The sequence below is a fragment of the Anoplopoma fimbria genome, chromosome 16 (assembly GCF_027596085.1).
Source record: "Anoplopoma fimbria isolate UVic2021 breed Golden Eagle Sablefish chromosome 16, Afim_UVic_2022, whole genome shotgun sequence".
NCBI classification, from domain to species: Eukaryota; Metazoa; Chordata; class Actinopteri; order Perciformes; family Anoplopomatidae; genus Anoplopoma; species Anoplopoma fimbria.
Window position 1 is genome coordinate 19239285 of NC_072464.1, and position 14883 is coordinate 19254167.

The following is a 14883-nucleotide window of genomic DNA, read 5'->3' on the forward strand; positions in this document are numbered from 1 at the left end:
TTTCTGCAAAACCATTTGTACCACTGTTGACTTTTAAGTCACTGTTTACTTATACAAAACTTCCATTTGTCATTTCACATATAAACAAGTGTAGAAGAGCTCTCTGAAACTTAGAGTTGAGGTCATGGAAATGTAGAATATTTATTAGTAGTTACTGTTAGTGAATATTAAATCTCTTTAGGTATACACAGAAGTGCGGGCGACTACACTATTTGTTTGGACAGAGAACAACTTAATGGTTTTTCCCTTTCAGAAACCTTCCAGTTAATAAAAACACATTTGAATCAGTGCTTGAGTAAAGGTATCATTGGGTAAACTTTGTCTTTTCAGAACACACACGGTGCTTCAGTCTCTTTCAGACTCACTTTAAAACCATCTTCATTACTGTAAAGCCAGGTGCCTCCTGAATTTCACCTCCCCTCTTCTTGTTAGGCTGACATTTAAGCTCCCATGGCTCCTTCAGGAAAAAATAAAAATCACCCTGAGCAAACCAAAATGAGTCTTCCCGATGGAGCTAAAATGAATCTGCTATGACAAATGGACAGGTTTATTGAAGCACATCCCAGTTTAACCACTGCACCATGATCCTCAGTCAGAGTCAGACGCTGCAGTCCTCTGGAACAGGATCCTGTCAAACCTCATCAGGGAGAAGCTAAATAGAAAGTAAGAGCTCCTCAGGCATGTCATTCCAGGGCATAAAGGCCCTAAAGGACAGGGCTTGATCACCCGTGTTCCTGAGCCTTGACTGTGGAATAGCTTAAGAGGTGTTACTGGAGGATCTCAGATTTAACAGTTCAATAATGTAGCCAGGAGCCAGGCCATATAAAGAGACTACAACAGGGTTAATGTGTAGTTTTAGTGAAAATGCTTGCAGCTGAGGTTTGCTTAGCATTATTAAAACCGCCTACAAATGTTGCTACAAATTTGCTTTTCTATGATATATTTGTGTTTTAGACTATTTATTGGACTAAAGACACAGCCTTGTGTTTCCATGATATTGTGATGGATATTTTTCACTATTATCTGACACTTTAAAAAATAATCATAAGTTGCAGCCATATTCAGCAGTTTGTTTTAAATTCATTCTGTAGTGCTCTGAAGTGGTTTTATGTAACAAAAATACTGAAATCAACATTGGAGGATTCAAATTTAGAGCTCCTGTCAGTGTATCCGCACAGAGTGTTTAAACAAAGTTATACCTCGACCACTTTAATTTCGATTTTAAAGTCATTTGGCTTTGTGACCAGCCAGGGGCAATCCTCTTTCCCCTCGCGATCGATAGCCACACATTACACCGCTCTCTGCCTCCAAATGAGAAAACTTTGTTGTTGTTTATAAAGCTGAGAGGGAGAGCAATTAGCATGCTTCAGAGCTGGAAATTAAGTTTGAAGGTTTGAAAAAAAGAAAAATTAAAAGGAAAAACAGACCAGTAGCAGTTTGCCACAGTGCATAACAAGCCCCTCTCATTAAGGATGATGCATTTATTAATTAAAGCGGAGGTGATTATTTACCTGACTGGGAAGTGTAGAGGGAGAAGTAATGGTTATGGAAGTGAGCCGACAGCCAACTTATTCAATTTCACTTTTATTGGTTTGTTTGTTTGTCCTTAAGACATTTTTATTTTTTTTTGTTTAGGATAGGCCGAATGACTATGAAAAGTAAAAGCAATGGGAACTTAAGTGTAGAGAGAGAGAGAGAGAGAGTGGGACAAAGAAAAGAGAGAGGGATAGTACCTCATGCAATGTTGCCACAGTATACTGAGTGTGTTTTCCCCTCATAGCTCCATTACCATCTCATTGATTCACGGTTATGGGCTGGCTGTCTCTGCTAGCAAAATTATGTTTGCCCTGAAAAACAATTATCAAACAACAAAAAGCCACAGCACAAGTTTGTTTCCAAGTGGGTGCATTGTGTGCTTGTGGGTGGGGTGAGTGTATTTTGGAAGACAACAACAGACTTTCTCCCTCAGGAGAGAGGAGCTAAATCAACAGGGCGCTGTGGCTGTTGTCACATTCACATACACACACACACTGCACGATGCTACAGTGAAGGTCTGGAAGCCAAGTGTTGCAGTGGGCGGTGTGACACAGCCTTTATTATGGGATTGAATAAATGAAAAGTTGTTATCTTATTCTGTTCTGTGCTTTGGGCTTAGATATGTGCGTTCATTTAAATGAAGTCATTAGTAATGGCATTGTGTAGTGTGATGCGAAATAAAAAAAAACGCATGGAAGCCTCTGATTTAGAATATACTGAGGTAGTGCTACCGTCTGCTGACTTTTATTTTTGATTTAACCCATAGGCTTGTGTTTATCCTTTTCCTACACTCATTTATGTGCCTTTATTCTTTGTGTTACAAAGATGACTAAGGCTTTTCAGTACAGCCACAGTTTGGCGGAGTAGCCACAGGAGCAGTTGGAGACGGAGTGCTTTGAACCAGGGCATCTTGATTGTCTAAGTTGAGAAAAAAAAACTTTTAAAAACTTTACCTCCTGCTATCTGTAGAACGCCATTTACTTGTATGTAGGATGAGAGCGCGGCTGTCCAACACAGGTCAGGGATCTCCAGGAAAGCATGGGAAACAATGTGATATTTTCAAAATTCAAAACTGCACAAAGATCCTTGAAAATATAAAATGGCCATGTTCTTTGGACCTAATCTACTACTCATTCCTTTTCATCAAGCACCTCCTGTTCCTTTAGTCTGACTGTATTTATTGCATCTATTGGGGTGTTTGTTGTTTGGAAGATAATGATCAGCAAACACATTTTTTTATAGGCAACCATGAGATTACAGTTGGGGGTAAATTATGGATTTTTGACGTCTGAAATAGTAAATAAAAAATATTCCCAGACACTGACCTTCCCGCTCCATGTAACTTAATACTGTAACTTAATGTGCGTTCACTGTATTTCAAGCAAAACGCCACAACTAGAAACTCATCTTTGTTAGTATAGTAATCTGTATTCTTGCATTGGGTAACATTCTGCTTTAAAAAGAAGTTGGAAAGAATGTGCAACTTTCTGTCTATAGAGACAAAGGCTTTGACAGATAGATACTATAGATATTTATCTCCTCTCTCTAAAATGTGCTCTTTTCATGGTGCATGTGTCAGCAGTTGAGCACATTTCTTAGTTAGAAGAGCCTTTAAGCTGCCAGAGTCCCGTTCAATACCACACCCACAAGTAGACAAACAAGAAGAAATGTGTCCACTCTTTAGGGCGGACGAACGTTGTTTATTCCGATTCCAACCAATAAGAATCAAAGTTAAGACAAGACAATGACACATCTGTTCATCTGTCTCCATCTCACACCCTTATCTTCATCTTCCTGTCCATGTCCTTCATCTAATTCCCGTTATTTTAAAAACCGTCCATGCTTACTGCTAGAAAGCTAAAGCTGAGTGGTGGGGGTTTCAGCTGTCAGACTTTAGAGCTAATGTTTGAATTTCTGCTGAATTCTTGCCTTTTAGCCATAAGAAGCTATTTCCCATGCACACTTTCTCTGAAGTTAATATTGTTCATATACCTTACATCAACTGGAAAAGAGGAAAACTCATTTCGTTCTCCATCCTTGAGGAGTTATGATCAAGACAGTAAACCAGACAATCTGTCCCTCCCCTTATCACTCTCCTCTCTCCCCATATCTGTCATTGTTTTAGTTTGAACCTTGTCTTCTTCCTTTTCCCATCAGTTGCCTCCTCTTCCCTTAGGTTTTCTACAACACACCCATACACAAATATGTCTTGTTTTTTAATATCTTACAACCCTAATGCCATTTAAAGGAAGGTGTCTGTCTGCCACCAATGCCACTATACAAATGGACACAGAGGTGTTCGACTTAAGTTTTTGCCACACTCATAGCAGATTTGGGAAGTGTGTTTAGTGTTGTTTTTTTTTTTCATTTAAAAAGTCCACAGACCCACATTGGCGTTAAAAGCATTGGCAGCACTGATAATGTGTTCTTAGTTGAGCTTATTCAGCCCTCCTCTATTCACATTTGTTTGGCCGGGTGCTTCACTTGCAGTTGCATTTAGGATGTCATGTCTGTTTTTCCGTGTTGACCAGCTCTCCATTGGTAAATGGCTTACAACAAAGGAGGCCTTTTAGTTGTCTGTGGGATCGGGAAAGAGCAACTGTTATGCTGTGTTCAGCCTAAAAGTCATTTTTCAATGGAAACCGGTGACATAATGCAACATCAAAGATGAACTGATTTTTGATTTTGTCCTTGATCAAGGTAAGCAAGATTTCATATTGAGGCTTTGCCTTTTATTAAGATCTCTTCCATTTTGGTTTGTTAGCCAATCGTGGCTGTGTGCGTTTCTAAGCTGCCCCATGGCAACATACAAAATAGTTTTTTAATCAAGCCATCAGGAGAGCATTTCACTCTAACATTTACACATTGATCCGATCAACAAAGTTTATTTGTCTTCCAATTGGGATTGATGAAAATCAATACATTGATCCAAATAATACTTCATCCATGTCCAACTACACTTTGTATAGGTTGGTGCCGAATCCTCAGAAATCTAGAACAATGTCTACTTGACATTTATTTGGATTGTTAACTATTTATTTATTAAGGCCATCCGTCATTCATCCTTCTATCCATCTATATACCTGTATCCATTAATACAGTTCAGCGTCAGGGGGCCTGGAGCCAATCCCAGCATGCATTAGGTGAGAGGGGAGGTGCAGCATGGCCTGGTCGCATGCCTATCACTTTCATATTCTAGAGGGAATTTCCATTTGATCAAAACTGCATGTCTTTGGACTGTGGAAAAAACAACAGCAGAGAAATAGACTGTATAGTAGAATAGATTTGGTGGTTTGGAAAAATAAAACTTCACTGTCGGAATTGTTTCCTAATGCGCTCCCGATACTGTACAGATGTGTTTGCATGTGGCCAGCCAGCTGTTCCCTTCAGTCCTTTATTTTGTTCCAGTCTATATAAAGTTCTCTGTGTCTAATGAAGCTATGAAAACACAGCGAGCAGTTTCCACAGACAGACAGAAGGTTTTTCTTCACTAATTTGATATTCCATTTCTCCTTCGTTCACATAAAGACTTGCACGCATGCAGCAAGGAACAAGGTTAGAGCAATAAGGCAATAAGTCCAGTGCCTTAGTCATGTTCATGACCATTACAATGCTTTGGTGTGAATGGTCATCAACTGACTACTGGTCATTGTAGTGTCAAATATTATCTTCTTAGGTTATTTATGGTTTAGATCCTCAACAAAAAACAGAACCAAGTTACTAAATCACATACTAAGAATTTGGTAGATATGATGCGCAATCTGCTTCGTAGTCTTCAACCTATTCAATTTCAATTGCCCTCAGCTATTTCTCAAGGCAGTCAAGGTTTGTTGTTGAGTCAGAATTGTCTGTGTTTCAGTTGAGCATAGCAGCAACCTCTTCAAAATCCATATGATAGTTCGATGGCAGGATTTGACATCTCTACATTTAACAATATGTACATTTGTGAGTGTTATTGGAACAGAAGATACTCTGGTTTTATGGATTGCACCCAAAAAAAAAAAAAGAATGTAAGTTTCAGTAGCAGCTCTTTTTTCTTCGCCTTCCTCTGAAGATAATCACGGGCAGGCTACATTTAAAGGGCCGAGGTCGCCATCGCCTTCAACACATCAGGGGAAGCATCTGGAATGAATTCAGTTCGGTTGTTGTTGGCAGTGTAGATCAAAAATGCTCCCGGACATAAAACTGGCAGAATTGCTCATCTGTGCCGCCTCCGAACGTTGCTCATGCACGGTTATAAGAGGATCTTTTATCATATCCTGTTGATCGAGCCTGAATTCTCTGCACAGTCAGAACTATGTCCGGTCCTGTACTGTATGCAGGACGCTGTGCCTTTATGTTTTTTTACGTGTGTTCATTTTGTAGTGTGTGTGTGTGTGTGTGTGTGTGTTGTGTGGAATTTCTCTTTGTCTTTGTGTTCAAGGTTTCAGTCCTCTGAACTGGGTCCAATATTCTCTCTAACCTTGTCACTGTTACCACCCAGAGACAGGCGAACCATTGTCTCATTCACAATAGGGTTTGGGAAAATCCCTGCATATGATTCCCATAACCTTTCATATGTCTATTTTACTCCTTTTGCCCATTTTAAACACACTATTGTAAATTGTTCTTCCCTTTTCTTACTCTCATCCAGTCGTCTGACGTCTTCATCATGCAACTGTTGGTATTTAGCCTTCCTTATATAATAAGGTCTCCATAAAGGCTTCACATAGGGATGTTAATAACTATCCATCCATCCATCTTCCGTAACCTGCTTATCCAGTTAAGGGTCGCGGGGGTGCTGGAGCCGATCTCAGCTGTCATTGGGCGAAGGCAGGGTTCACCCTGGACAGGTCGCCAGTCTGTCACAGGGCTGACATATAGAGACAGACAACCATTCACACTCACATCCACACCTACGGGCAATTTCAGAGTCATCAATTAACCTAAGCTGCATGTCTTTGGACTGTGGGAGGAAGCCGGAGAACCCGGAGAGAACCCACGCTGACACGGGGAGAACATGCAAACTCCACACAGAAGGTTGTCCGGCCCGGGAATTGAACCCGGGCCCCTCTTGCTGTGAGGCGACAGTGCTAACCACTACACCACCGTGCAGCCCTAATAACTAACCATGAACAAAATAACAATTTTGACAGAATAAGTTAAAGAAATATTAGAGTTTTTTAACCCAGGGGCAGAGGTGGACACCTATATGAGAGGCAAACCCCCTTCATTGTATACTTATCATCTCCACTGTTGTAAAATAACTAAACAGTCGTGCATTATAATGGTAGGCTTACATTTGAATCTTTTCTGTTGAAGGGTATTGATAGGTAACGAGCAACGAGGAGCTGATTATCTGTCAGAAGAAAAAAAAATCAAAATTAATATGCCTAGATTCAACAGTTGTGTGCATTCCCTGTATAATGGGAAACATTATTCCCACAACTTCCCTTCTTATGATCTTGACACTGTTTTTTAAAGACACCGCCTAAGACGAGTTTAAATGGGTCACAAATAACAGTTCATTGACACTGACACAGTGCTGACCTGGGCAAAGACAGAGCGCCCTTTCACAATGATAACACAATTTAGTGCCACAGTCTGTGTGTACGTGGGTACATTAGTCATGAGTATCACCCACTGAGACCCATGACTAACAATGAACACAGTTTTTTCCTTCCTGTTGAAGCGGAATAAAACAGAGCCACTGTACAGAATCTCTCTCTATTTGGAGTTCTGGGTGAATTAGGTCTCGGATTCTTCAGGGGATACTTTCTCTTTCAATATTTATCACACACACACACACAGTCAAAAGTAAAATACCCAACATCTCTAGTTATGTTGCTTTTGTTTGACCATGAATAGATGAATGCCCCTTTGTTGTGACATATTGTGGTACACCCCATAGAATTGCATGACGTATAAGTAATAGTCTCTATGTTTAACAAAGGAACATTCCTGTCTTGTACAAATAAACTTGCATCATACCATGCACACACACACACACACACACACACACACACACACACTGTACAGTGCAGTTGGTATATGGTTCATGATTTTCAAGCACATTGGATTTTACCAATGGTAGCCAAGCATTGTTTTTCGGCCAAACAGTTAAGTCTTCATCATCGGGCCTCAATCCAACTCTGTATGTGTTTCTTTGGAGATAAAAGAGAGTTCCCCAAACATACAAGAACTGATACAAAAGGCTGAAGTACAGAATAAATGTAGCATCATCCAAAAGGTTTACAAGTGTCTGCTGATATCTTTGGACTCTGGACCTTAAATCAGGTAAATATTGACCTCAAGGCCATTCTGCGTTATTTGAATTGGGCTTTGATTCTAGTCTTTTGATTAAGAATGACTCTTTATACTTTCTGCCTACTGGTGGTAGTTGGTAGTGCACAAAATCTACTAATTCAGGAAATAATTCCTAAAACATGTTCAGCTTGGATAGAAAATTGTTCTGCCATTAGAGTGCAATAAATGAAGGCCTTACAAATATGCAACAAAACTCCATTATGAGACATTCCGTCCACACCATGGAGTCGTACTTGGCAGACCTTTGTATTTGTCATTTTATAGACATGCTGGGGCAAACAAAAACCCCCTTCGCCCACGCGCTCCCTGCATCTGTTACGCACACACACACACACACACACACACACACACACACACACACACACACACACACACACACACACACACACACACACACACACACATGTAAGCCTTTCCATCATGACCTCTAAACGGTTCATGCGATTTCAGCCGTTATTAAATAGAAATAGCAGGGCTACCTTGGGTGTTTCATAGGTGGACGGGCAGGGAATCGGACCCCAACTCTCTGTAAGTAGAGAGGGACAGCAGTAAAACCTTGTAGCTGAGTGTGGCTCTTTGTTATAACAGACAGGGTTAAGAGATCTGTTTGTGTTGTACATAAAAACAGTTTTTCATCTCCCACCAAATCCATTTTCTCTCTCTTTGGTCCGTGTTTTTTCAGCATTTTGTCTCTGACTAAACCTCCCTGTTTCCCATTCCTCCCTCTCTCCAATAAGAGGTGCATCATTATTTTTCTATTAAATATGGCATTGGGGAATAAAATGCTGTTGTTGTTTGGTTGGGATGATTGATAGGTCCATCCATTTATACATACTGTATCCTCCTAACACAGAGTTCAAGCACTTAGACAGCCGGGAGGACGGGGAGTAAACCTCATGCTCATCACACACATGTAACATCATGTAGCCGGAGCAAGTGTAATGAGAAAAGCAGAATTTGATAAATGAAGAGTGAGAAGGAGAAAAAGTAAAGAGTTTTGTTTTTCAGTATGCAGACGGTGTCCAGTAAGGCCATATTTCTTCAGTCTCCATTATTAATGCCAGCTCTGGGTGACCATAAATTCACGGGAATATATATTGTACCACATCACCCAGATGGCATTTCTAATCTGATGATTTGAAGGGGGATACTCAATCAGCATACACACACACACACACACACACACACACACACACACACACACACACACACACAAACACATACTCACAAAATCATCTGTATACACACAGATAACAAAGCACAAGTTTAAACATGGACAGAGACACATAGATACACGAGCAAACAGTCTCAGCTTCCCAGCATGCTAAGACATGCAGTACATGAGCACACATCCATGTTTGCACACACACATGTGCACACACACACACATACACTGCCAAGTTCAAACTCTAAACCACAGGTTTTCATGGAAAAACACATTAGTGCTGTTAGAACCCATTGCTCTGACTATATGTCCTGTGCTTTCCCTCTCTGTCTGAATGCGGTCTCGGTGTAATGAACTTATATTTAACTAGCGGCTCAATTGCATGAGAGAGACATTTCTGCACAGAGGACTTTCCTTTCGCCAACTGTTCCTGTAGAAAAAGGCCATTTATTTACTTTGCCGACAGGTTCGACTAAGAATTCAATCACATTGCACATTTTTACCCATTGCTCAAATTGGATAGAGTTTAGTGTTTGGCATCTCTGGAGTTTGCCAACATAAAATTTATCATCTGACAAATCAGCATTTATTCCAGAAACAGCGGGGTAAAACGCGCTCTCCCTGTTGGCTCCAATAGAAGAATGACTGACTGGATGAAGAACTGAGAGCTAATATACAACCTATGTCAGACAGTTTTTTAGCAGTGATGTGAATAACTTGACAGCAACCATCGCCATTAGGAACACACACACACACCCATACACACACACACTAATTTGCATGCAAACATTTGATCATAGTAATGCATTCGCAGACAAATACATTCTTTGCAGTCAGACGATGGTGTTTCCTGTGTGATCATGGGCTTGAGCCCAACGCTGTTTCTCACTCTGGCCTTATAAGGACAAGTAGAGCGTCGGAACGGTACAAATGTGCTGAATCTAATGGAACAGAAAAGGAAACTGGGCTTACCCAGAACAACTGCGAGTCAGAGAGCAGGAGGGATCATGACAGAAGGAAATAAGAATGGAGAGAGAAAAGGCAAATGCAGAGCAATTAGAGAGCAGCTATTCGTTATTTGACATGCTTTTCTCTTTAGTGGGCATTTTTTGTAGCTGAGCTGTACTCTCCATTTATAAAGTCTCTTCAAGTGGAAAGGTTCTGCATTGCATAGAAGTCCGGGAAGAACTCATTTACTGTGAATATTCCCTAAACATCTTTCCTTGTCTGTTATTACTGCTTTTATTCCCTTTATTTACCTCCTTATTTCATCTATATCTGTTCGTGTGTGTGTGTGTGTGTGTGTGTGTGTTGATGTATGTGAGCACGGCCAGCAGCAGGTCATGAGGTTGTAATCCCCAAGTCAGACAAGATGGGATCAGTGCCGACTCAGTGGACCCAGACACATAGCTGGGTCTGCTGGGACCAGCGTAGACGTACTCAGACACACACTACAGATATGATGTACATCCTCTCTGCGTCTCAGTCAATAATGGAGATACGCTCCTGCTCAGACATTTATCGTTCCTCTGTCTCCCCTACATTCTCTTTCTGTCTATTTTCTCCCAGTCCCCCTGGATCACTGCACCATCGAGCTGAACTCACACACACACACACACACACACACACACACATACTGAGTCATGAGGTAATCTCCAGCAAGGTTCGGTGGTTATGACTGACTGGAGCAATTAAGGACTGACTCATCGTCACAGATTTGGAGCCATTAACGGTTAAATCATTCACACCGACTGACCAAATAAGATAGCGTGTGTGTGTGTGTGTGTGTGTGGGGCAGGTGTGTGTGGGCGTGTGCATTAATGTGTGCGCGGGTGTGGGATGGAGTGCCACGGTGTAATGGCACATGTGGAAACTGAGAAAATGCCTCAAAAATGATTCCAGTTTGAAGAATACTCAAAACCCTGTGAAGGAGGCTCCCAGAAGAGGATCATTATGTGTGTGTGTGTGTGTGTGTGTGTGTGTGTGTGTGTGTGTGTGTGTGTGTGTGTGTGTGTGTGTGTGTGTGTGTGTGTGTGTGTGTGTGTGTGTGTGTGTGTGTGTGTGTGTGTGTGTGTGTGTGTGTGTAGTGAGGAGTTAACTTCAGGCTCATATGAAAGAAGCTAAAGCCACTGCAGAACATCAAGCCAAAATGCAAAAAACATTTTCAGTCAGACTGGTCCAAGCCAAGTCACACAGCCTCAATTTGGTTTGGCTGGAGAATAGTGGAAGCAAACCTGGTGCTGATAGAGATCCCCTTAGAAACACACACACACACATAATCCAAGCATGTATAAATACCTTAAACAACACCATCATGACCTACAGTAAGCATACTTCTGTCTCACTCTTGCAAAACACTGCATCCATCAGACTCACCGCACTGATGCAGCGGTCCATTACAATCATTTGAAACCGCAGCGCTATGCTTCTTTTTATTTAAGTGTCAGAAATAGATGGTTATCTTCCAAGGAAAAATGTCCGCCACAGTATGGGTCCTATAAGTGACTGAGAAGGTTTTAACAAGGGGGAAGTGAGGCTGACTAGACTGTCTGGTCTGGTTAAAGAAAAAGATCTGAATTAAACTGAAAATATTTCCCCTAAAAGAAATAAAAAAAATGTCAAGTTTCAATTTTCATAGTCCCCTATACGAACAAATTCACAAATAAATAAATGTTATAAATAAAAACCTATAATAGAACTGTTTCAATATTAAACAAAGCTTTTTTTTGGAGTGGTGCTAAATTCCGGTAATTATGTAATAATATAAAATAATTTCCTTAAAATATTTCTCCAATTTACCAACCACACTTTAACATTATACCCACTGCCAATCCCTTTGTTCAAGGTGCTCATCATTGCCCATAATTCTGTTGCCTAAGAATATAATTGATGGCCTCCTAGTGAGTCAGATGGTGACAGAACACACAAGGACCTTTGAGAGAAAACAGGGGATTAAAAAAACAAATAGAGATTGAGTTTAATTTTAGGGAATGAAACTTCCATCAGAGATAGCTAGAGGATGAATTCATGAAGGGGAAAATGAGAGGGGAGGGGAAGCAAACGGGAGTAATATCAACAAATGAGAGAACTGTTGAGGGTCAGAGATGGACGGCATCATTTCTACAAAGAAGGGAAAATGAGGTGATGAGGTAGATGAGATCAAGAGAGGAATATAGACGAGGAATGGAGAGAGGGGGGGGGAACCGAAAGCATGAGTGACGCAAACTGAGGGAGGGAGGGAGAAAAAAGAGTGAAAAAAGCGGGAGTTATGCATTGGGTCATTATGAAGGAATGTTAATATGATTAGTGAATGACTCTGACCTCGCTGTCTGGGACTGGTGCCTGGCTGGTCTGATGACCGCTGGATTTCTGACACACACACAATAGAATACAAGGATGAAAACATACATCAGAGACATACGTCGGAACAGACACACACACACACACACACGCACACTCACACACACACACACACACACACACACACACACACACACACAGTGCATGCAAGAATGAACGCATGCTTTCACATTAACACAGAAGCGCTCTGAATATTCCCTCTAAAACACACACACTCACACACACACACACACACAGACAGACTGACAGAGACATGCACAGACTCCCTCTCTGGCATGTGTGATTTGTGTCCTCTCTCATCCAGCCGGGCAGAATGAGTCAACATGTCACGACTTATTATCTGTTTTTTAACATGCATGATTCCCTACAGTCTGGCCTCATAAAGCTTGGGTCATGATCCAGAACTGCTCATGAATCTGTGGTTGTCGGGTCCCCCACATGACAACTTCAGTAATTTGTTTATGAGTCCCAGGGTGGGAGACAACATTTATCATGTGGGGCCTGACATAAAAAACTGAAGAAGCTTTTAATCCATGATTTACATCTTTGTTTTTAAACTAGTAACCTCATTGAAGTTTACCATGGGCTAATAGCTTTGGAAACATGGAGTGACAGTTGTTGCACACCACAAGAAGACTTGTGTGTCTTCTTTTTATTGTCTTTTAAGAACCAATAACCTCCTGTAAAACCACATGCTTCTTGTACCATTCCATTCCTACCTGACTAAAAGCAAAGAAGTAGTCCATGGGTTCTATTCTACTCGTGCAATGACAAGTGTGAAGCTGTAGGTCTTGGACACAGACTGTGTGGGCGCCTCCAACCATTTTTGTTCACGTGGGTGCAGTAGCGCGGGATGCTAAAGGGCTGGGTGAAGGGGATTATAAATGGAAAGGTGTGGTGATTAATTAATTGACTCTCAGACAGTCACATCAGAGGTCGCATAACTCTGACACAGCTGTGTCAAAAACAGGGAACAACAGCAGCAGCTCAACAGATGAAAAGAGGAAGAAAAGTATTCCGTTGTTCAGAGATCAGTACAACGTGAACACACAGCTATACAAATCTGCCTGACTGGGGAACATTGGGTGATTTTATTTACTTTGTACAGTATTGATATGAATAAATAATGAAAAAACACGCATATATTATACATATATATATAAGTATAGGTAAATATAAGCAGGATAGTGGGGAGAGCACAGTGGAAATGCATGTGATAACAACATGACATGCCTGTGCAGCTAGAATGTGCCACATTCAGCCTGTAATATAAAAAAAGGCACAAGTCTGGACCTGGAGTAGTCCCAAAATAATACAAATAAAAAATAAATAAATAAAAATGCATTTTCTACAACAAATAAGGGCGTCAGAGCGACATGGTGGCTCTGGATTTGCACTTTTGCTTCGCAGTAAGAAGGTCTTGGTTCCTGGTTCCACTGTCTAAGTGGAGTTTGCATAATCTCTCTGGTCTGTTTCCTGTGGATGCTCTGGTTTTCTCTCACAGACCAAAGACGTGCAGGTTAAAATTGACGGTATATGTGAATAAGAGTGAATGGTTATATTGGCTATGTGATGTATGCACTGGGATAGACTGGCACCAGTCTGCTGTGGACCCTTCCTCCCGACCCATGTGAGCTGGGACTGGCTCCAGCTCAAACACATCCTGCACAGTATGAGAGGGCGTATACAGCAGACATGCTACTTTATGCATGTGTGCTGCATAAAAAACAGTTTCATATATCAAGAGATATGTGTGGAAACAGGGTCAGCCAAGTAAAAGAAAGATTTATGGCTATGCATTTATATTATTATTATAAAACTACATAAAGACACAATATTAAACCTGACCTTTATCCAAGAAAGAAAAACAATAAACCTCCCATTCCTCAGTTTAAAATGACCATGCTTTGTCTTCAGTATATGTGCCTATACAAGCCCTGCATGTGTTTTCATCTGGAACATAAGCATATTCAGCAAAAGGCCATATCAATATCACATGCAAAAATAGAAAGCATCATTTAATCCACCGTGAAAGCCTGTCTTGTAGCCATGCTGTTGGCGGGAAATGGTTGGAATAATACAGTTTACGATGCAGAGGTCACATTCTTTGAAAACCTATTTGTGGTTGTGGCCATGGTTGTGTGTCTAAGTATGTTGTGTGTGTGTGTGTGTGTGTGTGTGTGTGTGTGTGTGTGTGTGTGTGTGTGTGCGTGTGCGTGCGTGCGTGTGTGTGTGTGTGTGTGTCTTGTTCCTTTCATGCATAACTCATGCATCTTGACGTTGTTACATCTTGTCAAATCTTGATTTCTATTTAGCTCTCATGACTTTTATTCAGGCTTTGAGAAAGATGCCAAAGGGCAAACACACACACACACACACACACACACACACACACACACACACACACACACACACACAAAAGCTTCAACCAGGTATGTGTGTAAAGAGTGATGAGTTTTGGTCCATTGGAGAGTGTTATCACCACTGGCCACTGCACCGTGGACAGGATAGATAGC

The 14883-nt window shown here is 41.1% G+C and overlaps 1 protein-coding gene across 4 annotated transcripts in view; it reads left to right on the top strand.

The window, feature by feature from the left end:
• The window catches only part of pard3bb (par-3 family cell polarity regulator beta b), a 196814-nt gene that overhangs the window by 140876 nt on the left and 41055 nt on the right, over positions 1–14883 (top strand). The gene's annotated exons all lie outside the window — the stretch shown is intronic.